The following is a 19,788-nucleotide window of genomic DNA, read 5'->3' as shown; positions in this document are numbered from 1 at the left end:
AATTGTATTACTAAAGTCCCCTATTAAAATGATAATAATTTGTTGTATTATTTCCATTCCCCAAAGAAAATACTTGAAGTCTGATTCTGTAAGATTTGAGACTGTCAATAATATTCAGTTAACTGAAATTGGTGATGCTTAAGTCAACAAGATACACTTTTTCATTGTTTAAAGCTGTATAGTAAACATAGGATCTTTCAGAAGGTGTTCTCAGGTATGAACCAGTGGTGGATTTCAATTTTTTTTGCTACTGGTACGGTGGACATAGCTAGGGGGAGGGTCATGTGACTGAGTGGACATGGCCAACTTGATGTCACTCATGACATCACGCCCACAGAAAAAGGTAGATTTATTTTTCAATTTCTATCTATCTACCTGCATATCACTTTGTCAGTTGCATGCATCACACCATTTTCCCTCCTTTAGTGGCCCCAGCCCTAGTCCTGCTTCCTCCCCTACCACTTTCTCTTTGTTCGGGCTGCTTACCTTCCTCCATGGTGGCTGGTTCGGACTCCAGAAGGCAAGCTAACCTCTGGTAGTTTTCGGCAGCCCCCAACCAGCCACGGCTGCTGGGAAGCAACTGGCAAAACAGTTCTCAAAGAGGTTATTGCATTATTTGACAAAGTGACAAAATTAGTGGACCAGAGGAATGCCGTTGATATAATTTACTTGGACTTTAGCAAGGCATTTGATAAAGTAGACCACAATCTACTACTAGACAAAGTAGAAAACTGTGGGTTAGACAGCATCATCACCAGATGGATTAGTAACTGGCTGACCAACCACACTCAACGTGTAGTCCTCAATGAAACTGCATCTACATGGAGGGAGATACGCAGCGGAGTACCCCAAGGCTCTGTTTTAGGCCCAGTACTCTTCAACATCTTCATCAATGATCTGGATAAGGGGATAAATGGGGAACTTATAAAATTTGCAAATGACACCAAGATGGCAGAAATAGCCAACACTCCAGAAGATAGGCTTAAGATACAGAAGGATCTTGGCAAACTTGAACATTGGGCACTATCTAACAAAATGAAATTCAACAGTGAAAAAGGTAAGGTTCTACATTTAGGCAAGAAAAACAAAATACACAGGTACAGTTTAGGTGGCACCTTGCTCAATAGTAGTAACTGTGAGAGGGATCTTGGAATCCTAGTCGACAACCATTTAAATATGAGCCAGCAGTGTGCAGCAGCTGCCAAAAAAGCCAACACAGTGCTAGGCTGAATAAACGGAGGGATAGAATAAAGATCATGTGAAGTGTTAATACCACTTTATAATGTCTTGGTAAGGCCACACGTGGAATATTGCATTCAGTTTTGGTCTCCACGATATAAAAAAGATGTGGAGACTCTAGAAAGAGTGCAGAGAAGAGTAACAAAGATGATTAGGGGACTGGGGGCTAAAACATATGAAGAATGGTTGCAGGAACTGGGTATGTCTAGTTTAATGAAAAGAAGGACTAGAGGAGACATGATAGTACTGTTCCAATATCTCAGGCCACAAAGAAGAGGGAGCCAAACTATTTTCCAAAGCACCTAAGGGCAGAACAAGAAGCAATGGGTGGAAACTAATCAAAGAGAGAAGCAACTTAGAACTGAGGAGAAATTTCCTGATAGTTAGAACAATTAATCAGAGGAACAATTTGCTTCCAGAAGTTGTGAATGTCCCAACACTGTAAGTCTTTAAGAAGATGTTGGATAGCCACTTATCTGAAACGGTATAGGGTTTCCTGCCTAGGCAGGAGGTTCGACTGGAAGACCACCAAGGTCTCTTCCAACTCTGCTATTGTATTGTATTGTATTATAGGTGGCGGCTGGCTGCAGGCTGCTGAAAAGTGCCAGAGATCACTGAAAAAGCTTCTGCCGTCGCTGCCCTGTTCTTCGCACACACACATCCCATTGCCTTTCAAGTCCGGCTCATTTTTTGCTTGTTTCTTCTTGTTCCACTAACCTAGCATTCCTAGTATCATTGACTTCTCCAATGATTTTATACACATGACATGGCCAAACTAAATCAGACAAGCTGTAATTGTGATTTTGGCTTCTAGTGATATATCTGGTCTTATATGATTCAGTATTTCTCTGTTGTTTGCTCTGGTCATCCATGGTATGCACAATAATTTACACTAGCACCACAGTTCAAATGCTTCAATTTTTTCTTGATTGTCCATTCTCAGTGTCCAACTCTCACACCCATAGATCATTAAAGACTATTGCTCTAACTAGCCTGCTTTTTATATTTATATCAATACCTCTGCTTTTCCAGATCTTATTAACAATAACCATTGCAGTGCAACCTAAGGTTATCCTATGTTTGATTTCAGAAGTAGAATTGGCATCATGAATAATTTTTGATCCAAGGAAGATAATGAGTTACACCAATTTCCTCCTTGATAATTTTAAACATTTCATGTCCATCTGCAGCTGTTGTCATTATTTTTGTTTTCCTAATGTTAAAAGTCATTTTTTTCACTTTGGTTCTTTTGTAGATTGGGTGAAGGAACACAGGAGCCATGGATGTGAGCAACAAGATCTTTATTAAAACATAGATGACAGCGATTCAAAATAGCCGAAGATCGCGCCAAGGTATTTATACTATTAATGTAACTATTATTGTAACCAATCAGGGGCCGAGTACTGTTCAGCAACTGCTGACGCAGTAGCTCGGCCAATCAGTAAACAGTATCCGGCTGGCAACAGCTTCTGCTGCGCCCCAGCCAATCAGGGCGCAGCATAGCTGTTGCTGGCCCTTTTAAAGTAGCTAGGAATATTTAACACCCCTTCCCCCCAGTTCTGCGCATGCTCCCACTAGGAGCATGCGTAGTCGTCCACAGACTAGGCCTCGTCGTTGTCGAAGTTGGGCCTAGTGGTGAAGCTGCTGGCGCGCTGCTCGAAGGAGACGCCACCCTCGGGAAGGTAAAGCAAGTAGGGAGCCTTGTCCTTGGAGTTCAGGACCACCGCCAGGGTGTGGGACAGGAGGGCAGCTTGAGGTTGAGCAGGGAGAGCTCGGAGATGAGCCTCTGCGTCTTTTGCAGCCTGGTGGGCAGAGTGTCAGTGAGTCCACTTGGTGGGGGAAAAGCCCAGCCTCGGGGGCCGGCCAGTGGGTGAAGTTCCTTCTTCTGGGCGGTTGTGGCGGGAGGCTCTCGTGTCCGCGGCCGGATCATAGGGCGTCATCAGGATGTCGAGGGAAACGGTGCAAGCGGAGGCAACAGCATCGGCGTGAGGGAGGCGTGCGAGGCAGCTGGCAGGCGGCTGGGTGCGAGTGGAGGCAACAGCGTCGGTGTGAGGGAGGCGCGCGAGGCGGTTGGCAGGCGGCCGGTGCTGAGGGGGCCCGGCGGAGGAGCAGGCCCACGGCGACGCCAGGATGGAGACACTGCCGGTGAAGGGGCACTTCTTGTCGATGTAGGAGCCCTCGATGGCCTCCTTGGGGTCTTGAAGCCCAGGCCGATGTTCTTGTAGTAGCGGGGCAGCTTCTCCTTGCCGGCGTCACCCAGCAGCACCCGCTTCTTGTTCTGGAAGGTGGTGGGCTGCTTCTGGTAGGCCCGCTCCGTCTGCCGGCTTTGGGAGAAAAGCGCAGGCTTCGGAGGACGCGGCAGCTTCTGGCCGTCCTGGGCTCCTCGGGCTTCTCGTTTGGAGGCAGGCAGGCTTCGCAGGAAGGCAGTGGGCTCCTCGGGCTTCTGAGGCTTGACTTTCGGAGACCAAACCCCCACGGTAGGGAGGAGGAACCGACCAGATGGTTCCACCCCAGGCGACTTATGGACCCCTTGAGGTTCCAGACAGAGCTTGGGGTTATTCCTGATACCCTCGCCCACAGTCCGGTGGAGACTCTGGTTGCTGCCTGGAACTCGGCAGCGATGGAGTCTCTTAACCGGATTGCGCCACTACGGCCGCTCCGAGGCAGTGGATCCAGGAGGCCCCCTTGGTTCAACGAGGAACTCTGGGAGAGGAAGCGCCGGAAGAGACGCCTAGAGCACTTATGGAGATCCAATAAATCCGAATCGAACCGAGCACTTCTAACATCTTGCATCAAGGAATACATCAGGGCAATCAGGACGGCAAAAAGAACTTATATTGCCACCTTGATTGCCTCCGCTGAGTCGCGCCTAGCCGCCCTGTTCAGGATAACCCGTTCCCTCCTAAATAGGAGGGATACGGGGGATCCCCTGCAGGGTAGGGCTGAGGATTACGTCCAGTTTCTACCGGACAAAGTTGCTCGGTTTCGGTCGGACTAGGACTCCGATTCCGCAGATCCAGCCGAGGCACAAGGGGATAATCTGGTAGACCATCGTTGGGTTGAGTTTCAGGATGTTGCCCCTGAGGACGTGGACAAGGCCATGAGAGCTGTGAGTGCCTCCACATGTGTACTGGACCCGTGCCCCTCCTGGCTGGTTGCTAACAGCAGGGAGGTGACACGGGGCTGGATCCAGACGGTTGTTACTGCCTCCCTTCAGGAGGGGGTCTTTCCCCCCGCACTTAAAGCGGCGGTGGTGAGACCCCTCCTGAAGAAACCATCTTTGGATCCAGCCATTCTTAACAATTATCGTCCAGTCTCCAACCTCCCCTTTGTGGGGAAGGTTGTTGAGAAGGTGGTGGCCTTTCAGCTCCAACGGTCCTTGGAGGAAGCTAGTTATCTTGACCCATTCCAGTCCGGCTTCAGGCCTGGCTACAGCACAGAAACCGCTTTGGTCGCATTGACCGATGACCTCTGGAGAGCCAGGGACGGAGGCTACGCCTCCATCCTGGTTGTCCTTGACCTCTCAGTGGCTTTCGATACCATCGACCATGGTATCCTTCTGCGACGACTGCGGGAGGTGGGGGTGGGAGGCACTGTTTTGCGGTGGTTCTCCTCTTACCTCTCGGACAGGTCGCAGTCGGTGTTAGTTGGAGGGCAGAGATCGACCCCTAGGCCCCTAACATATGGGGTGCCGCAGGGTTCAGTCTTGTCCCCCCTACTTTTCAACATCTACATGAAACCGCTGGGCGAGATCATTCGGCGGCACGGGATAAAATACCACCAGTATGCGGATGATACTCAGTTGTATCTGTCTGCCCCGTGCCAACTCAATGAAGCGGTGGACGTGATGAACCAGGGCCTTGAAGCTGTTAGGGACTGGATGAGGGCTAACAAACTCGTGCTCAACCCAGATAAGACCGAGTGGCTGTTGTGTTTCCCTCCCATTAATTCGGCAAGTATTCCATCTCTCAGGCTGGGGGGTCAAACACTACGCCCCTCAGACAGGGTCCGCAACTTGGGAGTCCTCCTGGACCCACAGCTGACTTTTGAACACCATTTGTCAGCTGTGACCAGGGGGGCATTTGCCCAGGTTCGCCTGGTGCACCAGTTGCGCCCCTACCTGAACCGGGAGGCTCTCACAACAGTCACTCGTGCCCTTGTGACCTCTAGGCTGGAGTACTGCAATGTGCTCTACATGGGGCTGCCCTTGAAGAGTATTCGGCGACTTCAGCTAGTCCAGAATGGGCCGCGCGAGCGATTGTGGGTGCACCTCGCTTCACCCACATAACACCTATCCTCCGCGAGCTGCACTGGCTACCTGTCGATCTCCAGGTACGCTTCAAGGTGCTACTTGTCACCCATAAAGCCCTTCCCATAAAGAGCCAAGGTGGCTCAGTGGTTAAATGCAGCACTGCAGGCTACTGCTAGATCAGCAGGTCAGCGGTTCAAATCTCACCGGCTCAGGGTTGACTCAGCCTTCCATCCTTCCGAGGTGGGTAAAATGAGGACCCAGATTGTTGGGGGCAATATGCTGACTCTCTGTAAACCGCTTAGAGAGACCTGAAAGGCCTATGAAGCGGTATATAAGTCTACTGCTATTGCTATTGCTATTGCTATTCATGGTAGTGGATCTGGGTACTTGAGAGACCGCCTACTGCCAATCACCTCCACTCGACCTATTAGATCCCATAGATTAGGCCTCCTCCGAGTCCCATCTGCCGGTCAATGTCGACTGGCAACCACGCGGAGGAGAGCCTTCTCGGTGGCAGCTCCGACCCTATGGAACGATCTCCCCGTGGAGATTCGTACCCTCACCATCCTCCAGACCTTCCGCATAGCCCTCAAAATCTGGCTATCCCGTCAGGCCTGGGGCGAAAGACTATAACCCACCCGAATGGTATGAATGTTGTGTTTTTTAATGACGTATTGTCCTACGTGTTAAATGTTTGTTTCCCCCCCCTTTTCGAGTTGTAAGCCGCCCTGAGTCCCCCCAGGGAAAAGGGCGGCATATAAATAAACTTCTCAAATCTCTCAAATCTCAAATCTCGATCGGAGGCAGGCAGGGATCTCGGCCGCTCTTCGGGAGGCCGGCAGGCTTCGCAGGCAGGCAGGCGGTCAGGCTCCAGCCGAGGTTGAGCCGTCGCGATCCGTGGCTCGTCCTTGAGCATTGGCGGCGGCTCCAGCCGAGGGTGAGCGTGGGAAGCCCCCCTCAGGCGGGACGGAGGCCGCGCCTGGGTGATGCCAAGTTGGCGTAGATGCTGGCGGTTCCAACGGCGGTGGCTACTGCTGCTGCTGCTGCTGGCCTTGGGCGGCAGCTCCTTCACAAGCCCTGTTAACTGTAGGTAGATCGGATAGCCTCTGGAGTTGTGCGAGGTAGATCGGGTAGCCTCTGGAGTTCTGCCAGTTTTAACTGTAGGTAGATCGGATAGCCTCTGGAGTTGTGCGAGGTAGATCGGGTAGCCTCCGGAGTTGTGCCAAAGACAAGGCGTTCGCGTGGCTGCGACTGGCTCATTCTTTTTGTTCCAGGCTCTGCGGGAATCGCTTATCCCATCCTCGTCGCCGGTTTCGTAGACTGAGTGAAGGAACGCAGGAGCCATGGATGTGAGCAACAAGATCTTTATTAAAACATAGATGACAGCGATTCAAAATAGCTGAAGATCGCGCCAAGGTATTTATACTATTAATGTAACTATTATTGTAACCAATCAGGGGCCGAGTACTGTTCAGCAACTGCTGACGCAGTAGCTCGGCCAATCAGTAAACAGTATCCGGCTGGCAACAGCTTCTGCTGCGCCCCAGCCAATCAGGGCGCAGCATAGCTGTTGCTGGCCCTTTTAAAGTAGCTAGGAATATTTAACAGGTTCTTTGATTTTCCTTATTTTTAGACAATACTATTGTATTGTATCATCTGCGAACCTCAAATTATTTATTGTTCTTCCCCCAATCTTCTCTCCAAAATCAGACAGTTCCAGATCTAATTTCTGCATGATCACTTCAGCATGCAGATTGAACAAAAATGGTGATAAAATACGTCCCAGTCTAACTTCTTTATTGATCTTGAACTATATTGCAATGGAGTATTTTCATTGTTGCCTCTTTATCAGTGTCCAATGTGTCTAGTGTCCATTGACCTGATAAGTCTGATCAGGTGGGTTGGGGCACCAAAATCATAAACATCCTTCCATACTGTAGCTTATTGTGTTCTAATTACAACTTCAAAAGTTGTGGTGATCAAGAATTTGGGACATATTTTCTAACACAGCTAGAAAGAATAAGGTGGTGAAAGACTGAATTATGATTAGTAATGAGTGATGATGCATCTCTGCATAGATGAAAAACTTCATCCTGTATCTTAGAAGTGAAATAGTAGATTAAACAGAATCCCCATGTGCTAATTTGTCAGCCATTTTTCTCCCATGGGAAATTGTGGTTCCCAAGAAGAAAGGAATATGCAAATTTTTCTCCACTGAAAATATTAAGCTCATTGGCTATATTCTAGATAATGACAGCAATATGAGTACTATCCACTGTAGGCTATTCTCTAACTGGTACAGTTCTGACAAAAATGGAATATTGAAGAAGAAACAATGGCTTGCAAAAAAGGATCCTTATAAGTACAACATGTGTTTTTTTTAAATAACAACAGTATTTGCCCTAATAAGGTGTTTTGGATGCAGACTGAATACTGCATCTGGATTCTAGACATTTGTTCTTCCCATGTGAGAACCTATTGTTGATAGAACTCAGTGAACTTAATATCTAGGTCTTTATTAATAGATTACTTCAATTCATTACTTTTCACACACAAGTCTAAATAACTGATAACATGCCTTTAAAAAGTACTCAGTACTGTATGTGTCAAAAATGAGGTGGAAGAAGTACTTTAATCTTCACTTGAGTGTATGTAATACACAATATGTCTCTGCTTTTTATTAAAGCAACATGCCTTTTTTACAATTTCCCATACTTTAAGAATTGTATTCAGTAAAGCTAATGCAACTCTTAACATTTGTGCAATGGAAATATTTGCATAAAGGTAATTTATTCTTCCCATTGCATAATTATGTTGTTTGAAATTTAGTCTTCCAAAGGTTTTGGAGGTAATGATCTCCAAAGCTGACTATGAAAGGTAATAATACCACTCCTGGATTTGTATTAACTCAGATAAGTGTGACATTATTCTGTTTCATTTCCAACTTAGTGTGTGAGATTCTCTCTCCCTTTTATACTCACAGGGAGAAAATAGTGAATATTTCTTTAAAAATACTTTTAGAAAATCTGTGTGGCAAGTTTAAGGTGGTTTTTATATAATTTATATAAGAGCCGAGGTGGCGCAGTGGTTAAATGCAGCACTGCAGGCTACTGCTAGATCAGCAGTTCAGCGGTTCAAATCTCACCGGCTTAGGGTTGACTCAGCCTTCCATCCTTCCGAGGTGGGTAAAATGAGGACCCGGATTGTTGGGGGCAATATGCTGACTCTCTGTAAACCGCTTAGAGAGGGCTGAAAGCCCTATGAAGCGGTATATAAGTCTACTGCTATTAAGTCTACTGCTATTAATTGAGTCTTGACATTAAAAATGTATGTCTGGATCTCAAAAACGAAGATATAAAAATGAAAACCATAACAGAAGTATAACAGGGATGACTGGGGCCAGGAAAGAACAAAGAAATAGAAGTAGATTATCAGTATATTAAAAAATATAGCACAGACACTTAAATATAGTGGGAGGTGACACCAGTAGTCATAATATGTAATGACATGAAATTGGGAAAATATAGATTCCATTTATTTGTTAAGATTTTTTAAAACAAATAAATGGAATCTATATTTTATTTTTTTCCTATTTCTTTGAGTCCTGGCCAAGTGAATAATTCTCCACCTGGAATGTTTGGACATTGCAGAGGGGATTTGTTAATCATCTAAGAAGAATTGCAAGAAAAGGTCAACATTGGTGTACAAGCCCTCTTTAAAAATTCAGGGAGTGCTCTGAGATATTGCTTGGCTTGTTGAAATGGGAAGGATATTCTTGAGCACAAAATTATGCATGCTAAAATGGGAAAGGCATGTCTGAACTGAACTGATATCATTGAAGGCATAAAATATGGAGATCGGAGGGAATATAGAAATGGAGAATCAGAGGGAATGTAACAAATAATATGTGGTTTCAATAATATACATTCTTTCATTTTATAATATAATATATATATGATATATACATTATACATACACACACATATATATATACATATACAATCATGTATATTTCAACATGGTTAATACTGATACAGGATATTCTTTAATTTCTTGGCCCTAGGAATCCCGATTCCTATTTTTATCATGCAATGTCTTTGATTTGTTTTGCTGCTACTCCATTATCTTAATATTTTAAAGATATTAATGGTATGTTAATATCTTTAAAATATTAAGTATTAATTGTCTCCACAGTACACATTTTGGCTTTGGTTTAGTTTTATAGGAAAATCTTCCCATCAGTAGGTAAGCCCTTTTACTATAAAATTCAGTAGACTAAAATAGCAATCGATGAACGAGCCTAAAAGTTTCACAAGCCCCTTCTTTGTGGCCCCTTTTTTTGTCCTTATTGCAGCACAATTGCCTTCATTATATATTGGGAAAGAAATGGGTAAGCTCTAAATGGGCATAAGGGCACAATAAGCTCTCCCCATAATTAAGGGGAAAGGGAAATCCCGTTCCTACCTAACTTTTATTATGAAGTCCCACTTTGTATCCCAGTAAATTCAGCCCAGTTTTCTTTCTCAAAAAAATTAAGGGCATACCTTGTTTACTGTATGGTATCTAAAACGCTGAATATATATTTCTATCTTCTAATGTAATTCTTGCATTGAAAAGATACACATCCTACCTATTCTTCGAGATATCGTTAGGAAGATGGTTGGTAGCTGAGCTTTCATCTTCCTCTGTTGACTCTCTTATTTTGGAAGTGGAAGGCAAGAACTATTTTCCTCAGAAAGTATACTACTGAAATTTAATAAAATAGAAATTATTAGTCTGTGTGCACCAGTGTTATGCTAGACATTTTGTTAGATAGGGTGAATGGGTGAGGCAGACTCAGGCTTCAGCAACAAACAGCTCTTTATTAAGTGACAACTATGTACAATCCAGCAAAGACTCTGTCTGGCAGCAGCCCTTTTATAGGGAGCTGTCAGACTCTTCGACCAATCAGATTTGAATAATGTTCCCTCCGGAACAGAGGAGCTTGGTAGAAACTATCATACTGATTGTCAGTACGTAACCCATTTATTATAATTTACATCAGAATCAGAGGGAATGTAGAAAATAATATGTGGTTTCAGTAATATACATTCTTTCATTTTATAATATACATTAAAGCTAATCCCAGTTTGTTTAGGAACCAAGAGTTAATAAACTAGGTGGATACCAGTTTTTCCCCAAATTAAACAATGATTTCAATGAGTAACTGTTTCTTTTAAAACTAGCCAAAACTATTAAAATATTAATGATTAAAAGAACTGAAGGAAATCTTATTATAATTACTCTTAACAGCACAAGCAAAACAGACCACCGGCTGAGAGTATCAAGAAAGATTAGGCGCCTCTGATTAGTCATTTTTACTCTTCCACCTAAAGTGCATCTTAGAGAAAGCAGAGAAAAAGCTTATAATAAGAATAAAAATTCTCCAGAGCAATATATATATATATATATATATATATATATATATATATATATATATATATATATATATATATATATATATATATATATATATATGAAGATTCTCTGCCATTTTTTAATATGTTTGTTTTCATTAATAAAATACATTTTAAGCTGTTCCAACAATTGTTTTTTATTTCCTTATTTTTCCCAATCACCCGGAGGAAGTAAACGTATGCAGTAAATTTGTTATATATCTGCTTTTGGCCATTTATTCTGAAGACATACAAAATAAATATGGTAAGAGAGAAAAATGGGTATTAAAATAATGGGTATCAGACTGGTACAAATGCTGGTATTATTTGGGGACTTTTTGTCCCTTATTTGGATATTATGTATCGGTATGTATGTATCAGTATTTTTATTTATCTAGAATATTTTATTTTTTTATGGTTTGAGGACATATTGCATTCTGCTCAGATAACTATTGCTACAGGAAGTATTCTTGAACTAGAAGAACTATCAGATATGGACTTCAAAAATCCCTTAAAAGCATTTTATATTTCCTGCTCTCTAGAATCATAGAATAACAGAGTTGGAAGGGACCTTGGAGGTCTTCTAGTTCAATCTCCTGCTCAGGCAGGAAACCCTATACCACCTCAGACAAATGGTTATCCAACATCTTCTTAAAAACTTCCAGTGTTGAAACATTCACAATTTCTGGAGGCAAGTTGTTCCACTGATTAATTGTTCTAACTGTCAGGAAATTTCTCCTCAGTTCTAAGTTGCTTCTCTCTTTGATTAGTTTCCACCAGGAGTGGGTTCCGGCCGGCACTACTGCCGGTTCACTTAGGTGCACACTTTACGTACATACACATGCACAGTACAATTAAAATTGTTCTGTACATGCACAGAACTGAAAAATAAGATGGTGGTGCCAACAGTGCCGACCATGGAACCGGTTCGGGGGCATGGCAGGCCTGGGTCACTGCTGGTTCCAGCCACCCAGGCTGCCAAACCACTTCTGGTTCAGCTGAACCAGTCCGAACCGGTAAGAACCCACCACTGGTTTCCACCCATTGCTTCTTGTCCCGCCTTCAAGTGCTTTGGAGAATAGGTTGACTCCCTCTTCTTTGTGGCAATCCGTGAGATATTGGAACACCTATCATGTCAGTCCTAGTCCTTCTTTTCATTAAACTAGACATACCCAGTTCCTGCTACCGTTCTTCATTTGCTTTAGCCCCCAATCCCCTAATCATCTTTGTTGCTCTTCTCTGCACTTTTGTAGAATCTCAACATCTTTTTTTGCATCGTGGCGACCAAAACTGGATACAGTATTCCAAGTGTGGCCTTACCAATGCATTATAAAGTGGTTTTAACACTTCACATGATCTTGATTCTATCCCTCTGTTTATGCAGCCTACAACTGTGTGGGGTTTTTTGGCAGCTGCTGCACACTGCTGGCTCATGTTTAAGTCTGGTAGTTTTTCATTTGAAATGTCATAGCCTCGTTCTTGTAATCAGCAGTCTATCAAAAGTACAGGGCTTTCAAATATATGAGTAACTCTTTTCCATCAGATACATATGACAATGGATGTTACTTAAAACACAAGTAATTGAAGGGAATGAAACAAAGCATACCAAGAATATTGAAATCCATAACTCCAATTGCAACTTAAATCTTCTTTCTCCTGGTATTCCAGTAATCCAAGAAGTTCAGGTAAAGATACCTTCCTTGGCTGAAAAATCTAGATCACACTGATAACAATGATACGTAGCATGCATCAAGAATGAGTGACAGATCTTTAAATCCTTACATGCATTCTAGTTAAAGTAGTACTCAAAGTCAAATCAGGTTTTCTTTTAGTCACTGATTCTATGTAAAGGACAAAGATAAATATATGTAACAAAAACTTCAGGAATAATAAATCATATCACTAAGTTTCCAATAATTTGTTAATGAGTTATTATGGACCATTGCTTCATTCATCCCGGAATACAGTAACTTTGTATAATCTCCTTGGGAAACTGCCAAAAAGAACACATTAAAACAACCTGGTGATGTCATTCTGTTATATTTAAACACTGGAATTGATTTCAATACCTAGCTGGTCTATTCCTGTAAATCCCTGCACCTAAATAGACTAATCCTGTTATTATGTTCTATTCAGTTTAATTACCTATGTTTGTTATATAGTGACAGCCAAGAGTGCTTTTTTAATTAATTTTTTTATTTTTTATTTTCAAAACAAACACAACACATAAAATCTTCCTTCTTTACATATTGTAGAAAGTGTATCAGTTGGTTACAAAAGGCTCTTGTGCATCTCTTCCACAGTCATCAAGCATAATTCATATTAACTCAAGTATTTTAACTCAAATATTTATACATGTTACCCTTATACCTCCATTTTTATTTGACTATAATTGTTTAAACATCCTTCATCATAAAATATACCAAGATTTAATACATAACCACATACTGGCATTTCATTTAATATTTCTAAAATCCTCCAATAACACTGAATCCTTATGTCCTATTCTAGCTAAACATCCATAATATTTAATAACAAACTTTTCTAATCCTCCTTTCCAAATCACTGTTTGCAATTTTCATACAGTTTCCTTATGTTGTACACATACATACATACATACATACATACATACATACATACATACTATAGGTTGTCATCATTATCCCTCCTTTATTTGACTATATCCTGTATCATAACATTTCCCCCCTAATAATCAAAACTTAACTGTATCTAACTTAGTTTTTTTTTATTAACCTTTGTATATAATCCAAAAGATTTCTAATCTTCCTTTCATGGGTACCATTCAATATTTATATCCAATTATTACTTATCATAACACTATACATTGTATACATTATTATCATTATCAATTATTTATTTATATCTATTATCACTAAATTTCACTAAGTTTAACTAGTTTTAAGTTATATTCTTCCATCTATCAACCTGTATCTTTCCAATAACAAAACAATCTCATATCTTCTGCCATTTGTGGTACCAATCCTCTAATAATCTTCTTGATCAGCTTTGTATGGCCTTCTCTTAGCAACTCCTTGCTCATAAAATCTCTCATATAATCTTGATGCCCTCTTTCTGTTTCCTTATTCATCTTGTCTTTGATTGTCAGCAGTGTTATCAATGCTTTTACTAATAGAATTTCTTTCTTTAAGTCCATAGATTCTTTAATTTTATCTTCTTCTATATCTTGACCTTTGGAATAGATTTCCTCTCCATTTAATTCCTCTTTCAGTATTCCATTCTTTCCATTTTCAGGAACAAACCAATTACCATAGATATCAGCAGGTTTAGTCTCTTTATATTCATTTTCCACTTCGGTTTTTTGAATTTCAATCACCCCGTTTTGCATTTGATGAACATCCTCAATTTTTTCATCATATTTTTTTGTTATGTGCTCTAGATATTCCAATTTTTTCTCTACATATTTGATAATTTCTGTAGTTCTGAAAATATATTTTGCAAAGTTAAGACCTCTATTTTCTCTTGACGTTGTGTCATTGTAACAAACACAGCTGCTCTAACTTGGAAGATTAATAAAATTAAAGCATAGATTCACAAAGAACGTTGTTTTCACTTTTCTCTGATTGAAAATATATTTCAAAGGGACACCTGTGTGTTTTCCTTCTTATCACTCTATAGCCAAACAGTAAAACCTTGTGGTGCCAAGTCAAAGCAATCCGTGAAAAAAAAACATGTTCCATTATGAATACACAAAGCTCTGATCAACAAAACCTCCCAGCCTAGCTAGGAGAGCTTTTTGATGACCCAGGATTTTCTCCATGCAAGCATTGATGCTCAGATCATAAACAACTTTTACATGTGATGCATATTGCTAAGCTTCTTTGAATAACTATATTACCTGAAAATATCAGTGGACAAAATCAAATCCTGTTTAATTCAATATTCTTCCAAAGGCTAAGTTCACAGAATTTTCCACTTGTATATTTTAGCGAGTAAACTAATCCATAGATTTAGTATATCTGTTCTTACATAAATAGCAGCTAGAGCTTGGAAATGAAGACTGGGAGTTGAATATGACTGAAAAAAATGTAAGTTTGGCATGTCTTCACTAAATCATCCATCTAGTACTTTTCTTCTACTTTAATATTTTTTTAAAAAATAATGCATGTATAATTGTGCCCTTCCTTTATGATCCAAACTTAAAAGACTGTACTGATGCCCTAGGTAACATGAGACCTTGCACTCAAAGCTGCAATAGGGTGACATTTGATCTTTAAATACATTGAAGCAACAGTTCTTATTGAAAGCAGCTCTTGGGGGAAAGCACAGTGGAATAAAAAACATGGCAAACTGCATATGGTTTAAATATTGTGGAATAACATACCAATAGGGCTGGATTAATAAGAGAAGGGAAGGAGCTCATTTTCCTTGACAGATGATAAAATAAGTTGTATAGGGCCATGAATCTTAAAGCTGTAGGTATGGAATGCCATTAAATAGAATGCTGAAAATACCATTTAATCCACACATAAATAGCAATTTAGTATGTAAACATGTCTTCCTCAACACTCATTTCTTTTTTAAAAAATAACAATAAATGAACAAATAGATAGATAGATAGATAGATAGACAGACAGACAGACAGACAGACAGACAGACAGACAGACAAATAAAATAATTTTTCTTCATGAGAAAATCAGTTTTGGAGCATGAATATAACTTCTGCTTTGAACTTGTGCATCAATGTATCTCTGTGAACATTTCGTCATGAGCCAGACATATGCAAAACCCATACTCAACACCTCTAGAATGGCTATAATTTAGTGTTAAAGTTTTTTTTTTTTTTGCAGCATATTTGCTTTTTTCACAGAGATGACTGACACCTTCAGCCATTGTGGAGGTTGCAATGCATGCATCTGGGATGAGGGCCACTTCTTCTTTTCTCTTTGTGATGACACCATAAGATCAAGCTAATGTCTGAAAATGACTGCATTTTTCCTTAGAGTGAAATTAAAATTTTCCTTAGAGTGAAATTTTGTCAAAACAGACCCAGTTTCAAGTTTTTATTTATTTATTATTTTTTCAAGATTGAGCTTGATTTAATATATTTATTAATTTTTCACTTCTGGCAATTTGGAGAAAATCAGAACTCATTTAGGTTCTAATGTAGAAGCAGCTAATCTGTCACATCTTTCCTGGAAGTCTCTAAAGAGAATAATAGAAAATTATGAAATGATGTAAATGTAACTGAATGATACTGTCATAATTTAAGAATGTAAAGTTTTGTCATGATCCTAATATAATAATGCCCTATAGCAAAAATGTCCAAACTAATGTAGCAAATGTTCTTTTATTAACCTAAAATTTCCTGAAACATTTCATCAAAATTACAAATTACATATAGGAGTACTCCTATATTACAAATTACATATAAAGGAACTCTTCTGCAAATGGCTGCTGAATGGTAAGAATTTTTCCTTTTCCTGCCAATCATCTGCAGATTTTGCAGCTGAAGTTTGTCTTCTGATAGTGCTTCTCCTTGGATTTGAATGGGAGCACTTAGGAATGATCCAAAATGGCTTTTGACCCATCTGGGAAGGGCAGTCTTGAAGATTACGGTCCCTGTGGGAACAGTCGGAAAGTCATTGGGTTAATCCATCTCCTTTTCAGTAGTTCATTTTCTATGCATGCTTGGCTTTCAATTGTCACTTTTGAATTTATTGTTTTATTTTGATTTTTGTCTTTAAAAGATGATCAGCTGGCTGAAGGCTGGTTTACTCTAACCACCTGCTGAACTTTATCCGTTTTTTTTTCTTTTCCTTTGATTTATGTTGTTGTCTTGGATAACCTTCACTTTTCCATATGGAAACACAGCGTGTTTTGAATGGTGAAGTGCTTTTATTCGATTTACATCAATATTGGACTTTCAATCCAGGGTTTTTGCGTTTTGTTAATTTGTAAAATATTTGGAGCTTATTTTTTCATTATTTTTCTTTTAACTTTGGATCAAAAAATATCCAGACAATATCTTCCCTGTCCCTTTAATTTATTTCTTCACTCTGCTTCAGTGTTCTTTGTTCTCTGGCTAACTCACACAACAATGTATCAGATTACAGATAAGCAGGGCTGGCTGAAAAGACCATTTGCTAATATTCAACCTTTGGTTGAAATTTTTTTTAAAGTTTGAAAATATTCAGATGCATCTAGATTTAAATAAATCAGATTCACAAGAGGAATATTATTTGGGAGCAGTTAATCTGTCACAAAGAAATTCTAAATAGATTTAGAATTAACCGAGTTGATTACATATACCTCTGAAGTTCAAACATGCAGTCTTTTACAGCAGCCGAAATTATATTGTGTGAAAAAATGACAAATTGGCCATCCCTAAGATGAGGAAACAATTTTATCTGGACTTGGGAAGATAGACTGATTTTGGAGATTGAATCTATTATATTTAATCAGACAACAATTGAGAAGAGATGGAGTTGAAAAAAACCAAAACCCCAAACATGGATATTTGTTCCAGGATGAATCACTGTTAACTTTTGTGATGATTTGTGATGATAAGATGCTATGGAAAATTTTCTATGAGTTGATTATAGTAACATTACAATAATTTATTAACAGAGGGTTTTGAAACATTAACATTGTCTTTTTAATCATTAATTTCTTCCTGTTAACTGTTTTGTCACGAATAAAGTATATAGATGACATCCTAGTAAATTGCAAATAGAGTAAGTAGTTTAAAAATCTTTTGGGATTGTTTCACAAGGGATGGGAAATTAATATTGTAGTAATGTATCAGTCAGTTTTCAATTGGAGGAAAATATGTGTATAGGATTTTTTTCTCTTAATGCACTTTTATATGTCTTTTTTGCTATGTGTTTTGGTTTTTGAAATCCTTTAGAATTTTGTATTTTAACTTTTTTTGAATAAAGTAAAAATTTGACAAAAAAAAGATTACAACATATAGGTTCTCATGATCTAGTATGCATGGCTGGTAGAACATTTTGCTCAAAGGAGGAAAGTCCTGCTACTTTCAAAATTTCATTTTAAAGAAGAGAAACAGGAAGATTACTACCTCCTGAACATTGTCTTTAGTCTTTTGAATAATATGCCACAGAATACATTTCCCAAAGTAGAAGGTGCAGGACAAAACTTAATTAGATATGATTAAATTAAATTAAATTTAAAATATTATAGTTAAAGCTTAAAACTTACTATATATTTAATATATTTTTCCTTCTGCCACATGAAAAAGGCAAGGTAGTGGTAACTTGATAGACATAATTTTTACGTAATCCTGTCTTAAAGAATTAAAGTTATCTTGGACCCATCCTAGTGCTAAAGGTGGAGCCATTTTCATTATACTGGACAATATGTTAGCTATGGCCTTTCTGGATTGCCTACACTTGTAACACTTTGAATTAGTACAATGCACACTACGTATTACTTTTGAAAATGTGTTTGACAAAAGCATCATTAAGAGATGCATATGAAAACTCAGCTAACTTTCTACTTGCTATCCTGGCTTAGGTTGTTACCAGCCTTCAATCAACAAAAGGCCTTCTTCTATCCAAAGATAGGACCAACATCTAATCAAGGATCATATAAGAAGTAAAAAGGATGGAAATAATTTAGTCTTTTCCCCTTCACTGTAGTATTTCTTCTACCAATGTTCTAGTATCAGAAATGGTACGAATCACTGTGCAGTGATATTTACTTTTTATCTTCTGCTAACAGAAGCAGAACTCAATTCAGAATATGTTCCTTTCATTTCAAATAAACTCCAAATCTCAGTCATCAAATCCCTACATTCTGTTTCAAGAATGTGAAAAAGATTTTAAAAAATGAAGACCAAAGAATAGATTACTAGATGAGTATCTATATAAGCTGAATTATCTGCACTTTAATAGGAAAAAGAAAAAAAAATGGATAATTTAAGATTACAGATACCATTCATTTGATTATTTATATCATGGGTAGTATCCAGTAAGACCATTACAGCTATCAAATTCAAAAGAGTCCATGGAATTTACAAATCTTGAGAGTAATTCATGGAAAATTATATATGGTTTAACTAATATATGCTAAACAATTATGATTTGTGGTCTGGCATTATTTATGAAAAGCTATGGTTGGTGAAAACATTGATTTTGATCAATAAATTTGTGGCTATGGTATTTTTAGAGCTAAAAATAATTAAAACCAGCATTTCAATATGCTACTGAATACATGTAATTAATGGAGCTTAATGATATAACTGAAATTTAACCATGTTGGACTATTCGCATTGGCTGGGAATTATTTCCATCCGCAAGAATTAGTGCCTCTAGGTTATAGGAACTGCCAACCATAATTACTCAGATATATCTGCATGCAGTTTACCCATACACAGCATTGAATAGTGGCCAAAAACACAAGACTCTAAAATTGACTAAGATAAAAAAGGAAGATAGAACATCATTAATTATAGTCTTAAGGCCTATTTTCTTTTAGTATTTAGTTAGTCATTTTCTCAATATGTACAGTATATAAATTGCTGTAAACAGCACTGGTGATCATTGAAATGTTCTTAATGAACCCTACTTCATTCAATCGTAGAAACGTGAATAAATTGGTCCTTTATACACATTGTACTAAAATTGCCATTGAAAAGGAGCTCTTTAAATGTTGAAGTATTTTTATGTGATGGATAAGCTTGATTTATGGCAGAATCTACACTTTAAAAAAATCCTCAACATAAAATTGTTTGGAATTGTGTGACACTATCTGTTGCTGAGGCAAATACTAAACAAATTATGCTTCATTATTTTTCTTGATCACTTTTAAAACTATCATACTTAAGGTGACCAGATTTTCAGATTGGTAAAGAGGGAC

The 19,788-nt window shown here is 39.3% G+C and overlaps 1 long non-coding RNA gene across 1 annotated transcript; it reads left to right on the top strand.

The window, feature by feature from the left end:
• The first annotated feature begins 2,529 nt into the window (after window positions 1–2,529).
• Window positions 2,530–18,837, top strand: LOC116510587. Its single transcript, XR_004255658.1, has 3 exons — window positions 2,530–2,591; window positions 6,766–6,907; window positions 18,445–18,837. It is a non-coding gene; the product is annotated as an uncharacterized LOC116510587 (long non-coding RNA).
• The last annotated feature ends 951 nt before the right edge of the window (window positions 18,838–19,788 follow it).

The sequence above is a fragment of the Thamnophis elegans genome, chromosome 6 (genome assembly GCF_009769535.1).
Source record: "Thamnophis elegans isolate rThaEle1 chromosome 6, rThaEle1.pri, whole genome shotgun sequence".
Taxonomy (NCBI): Eukaryota; Metazoa; Chordata; class Lepidosauria; order Squamata; family Colubridae; genus Thamnophis; species Thamnophis elegans.
This window is presented reverse-complemented; position numbering and strand designations above follow the sequence as displayed.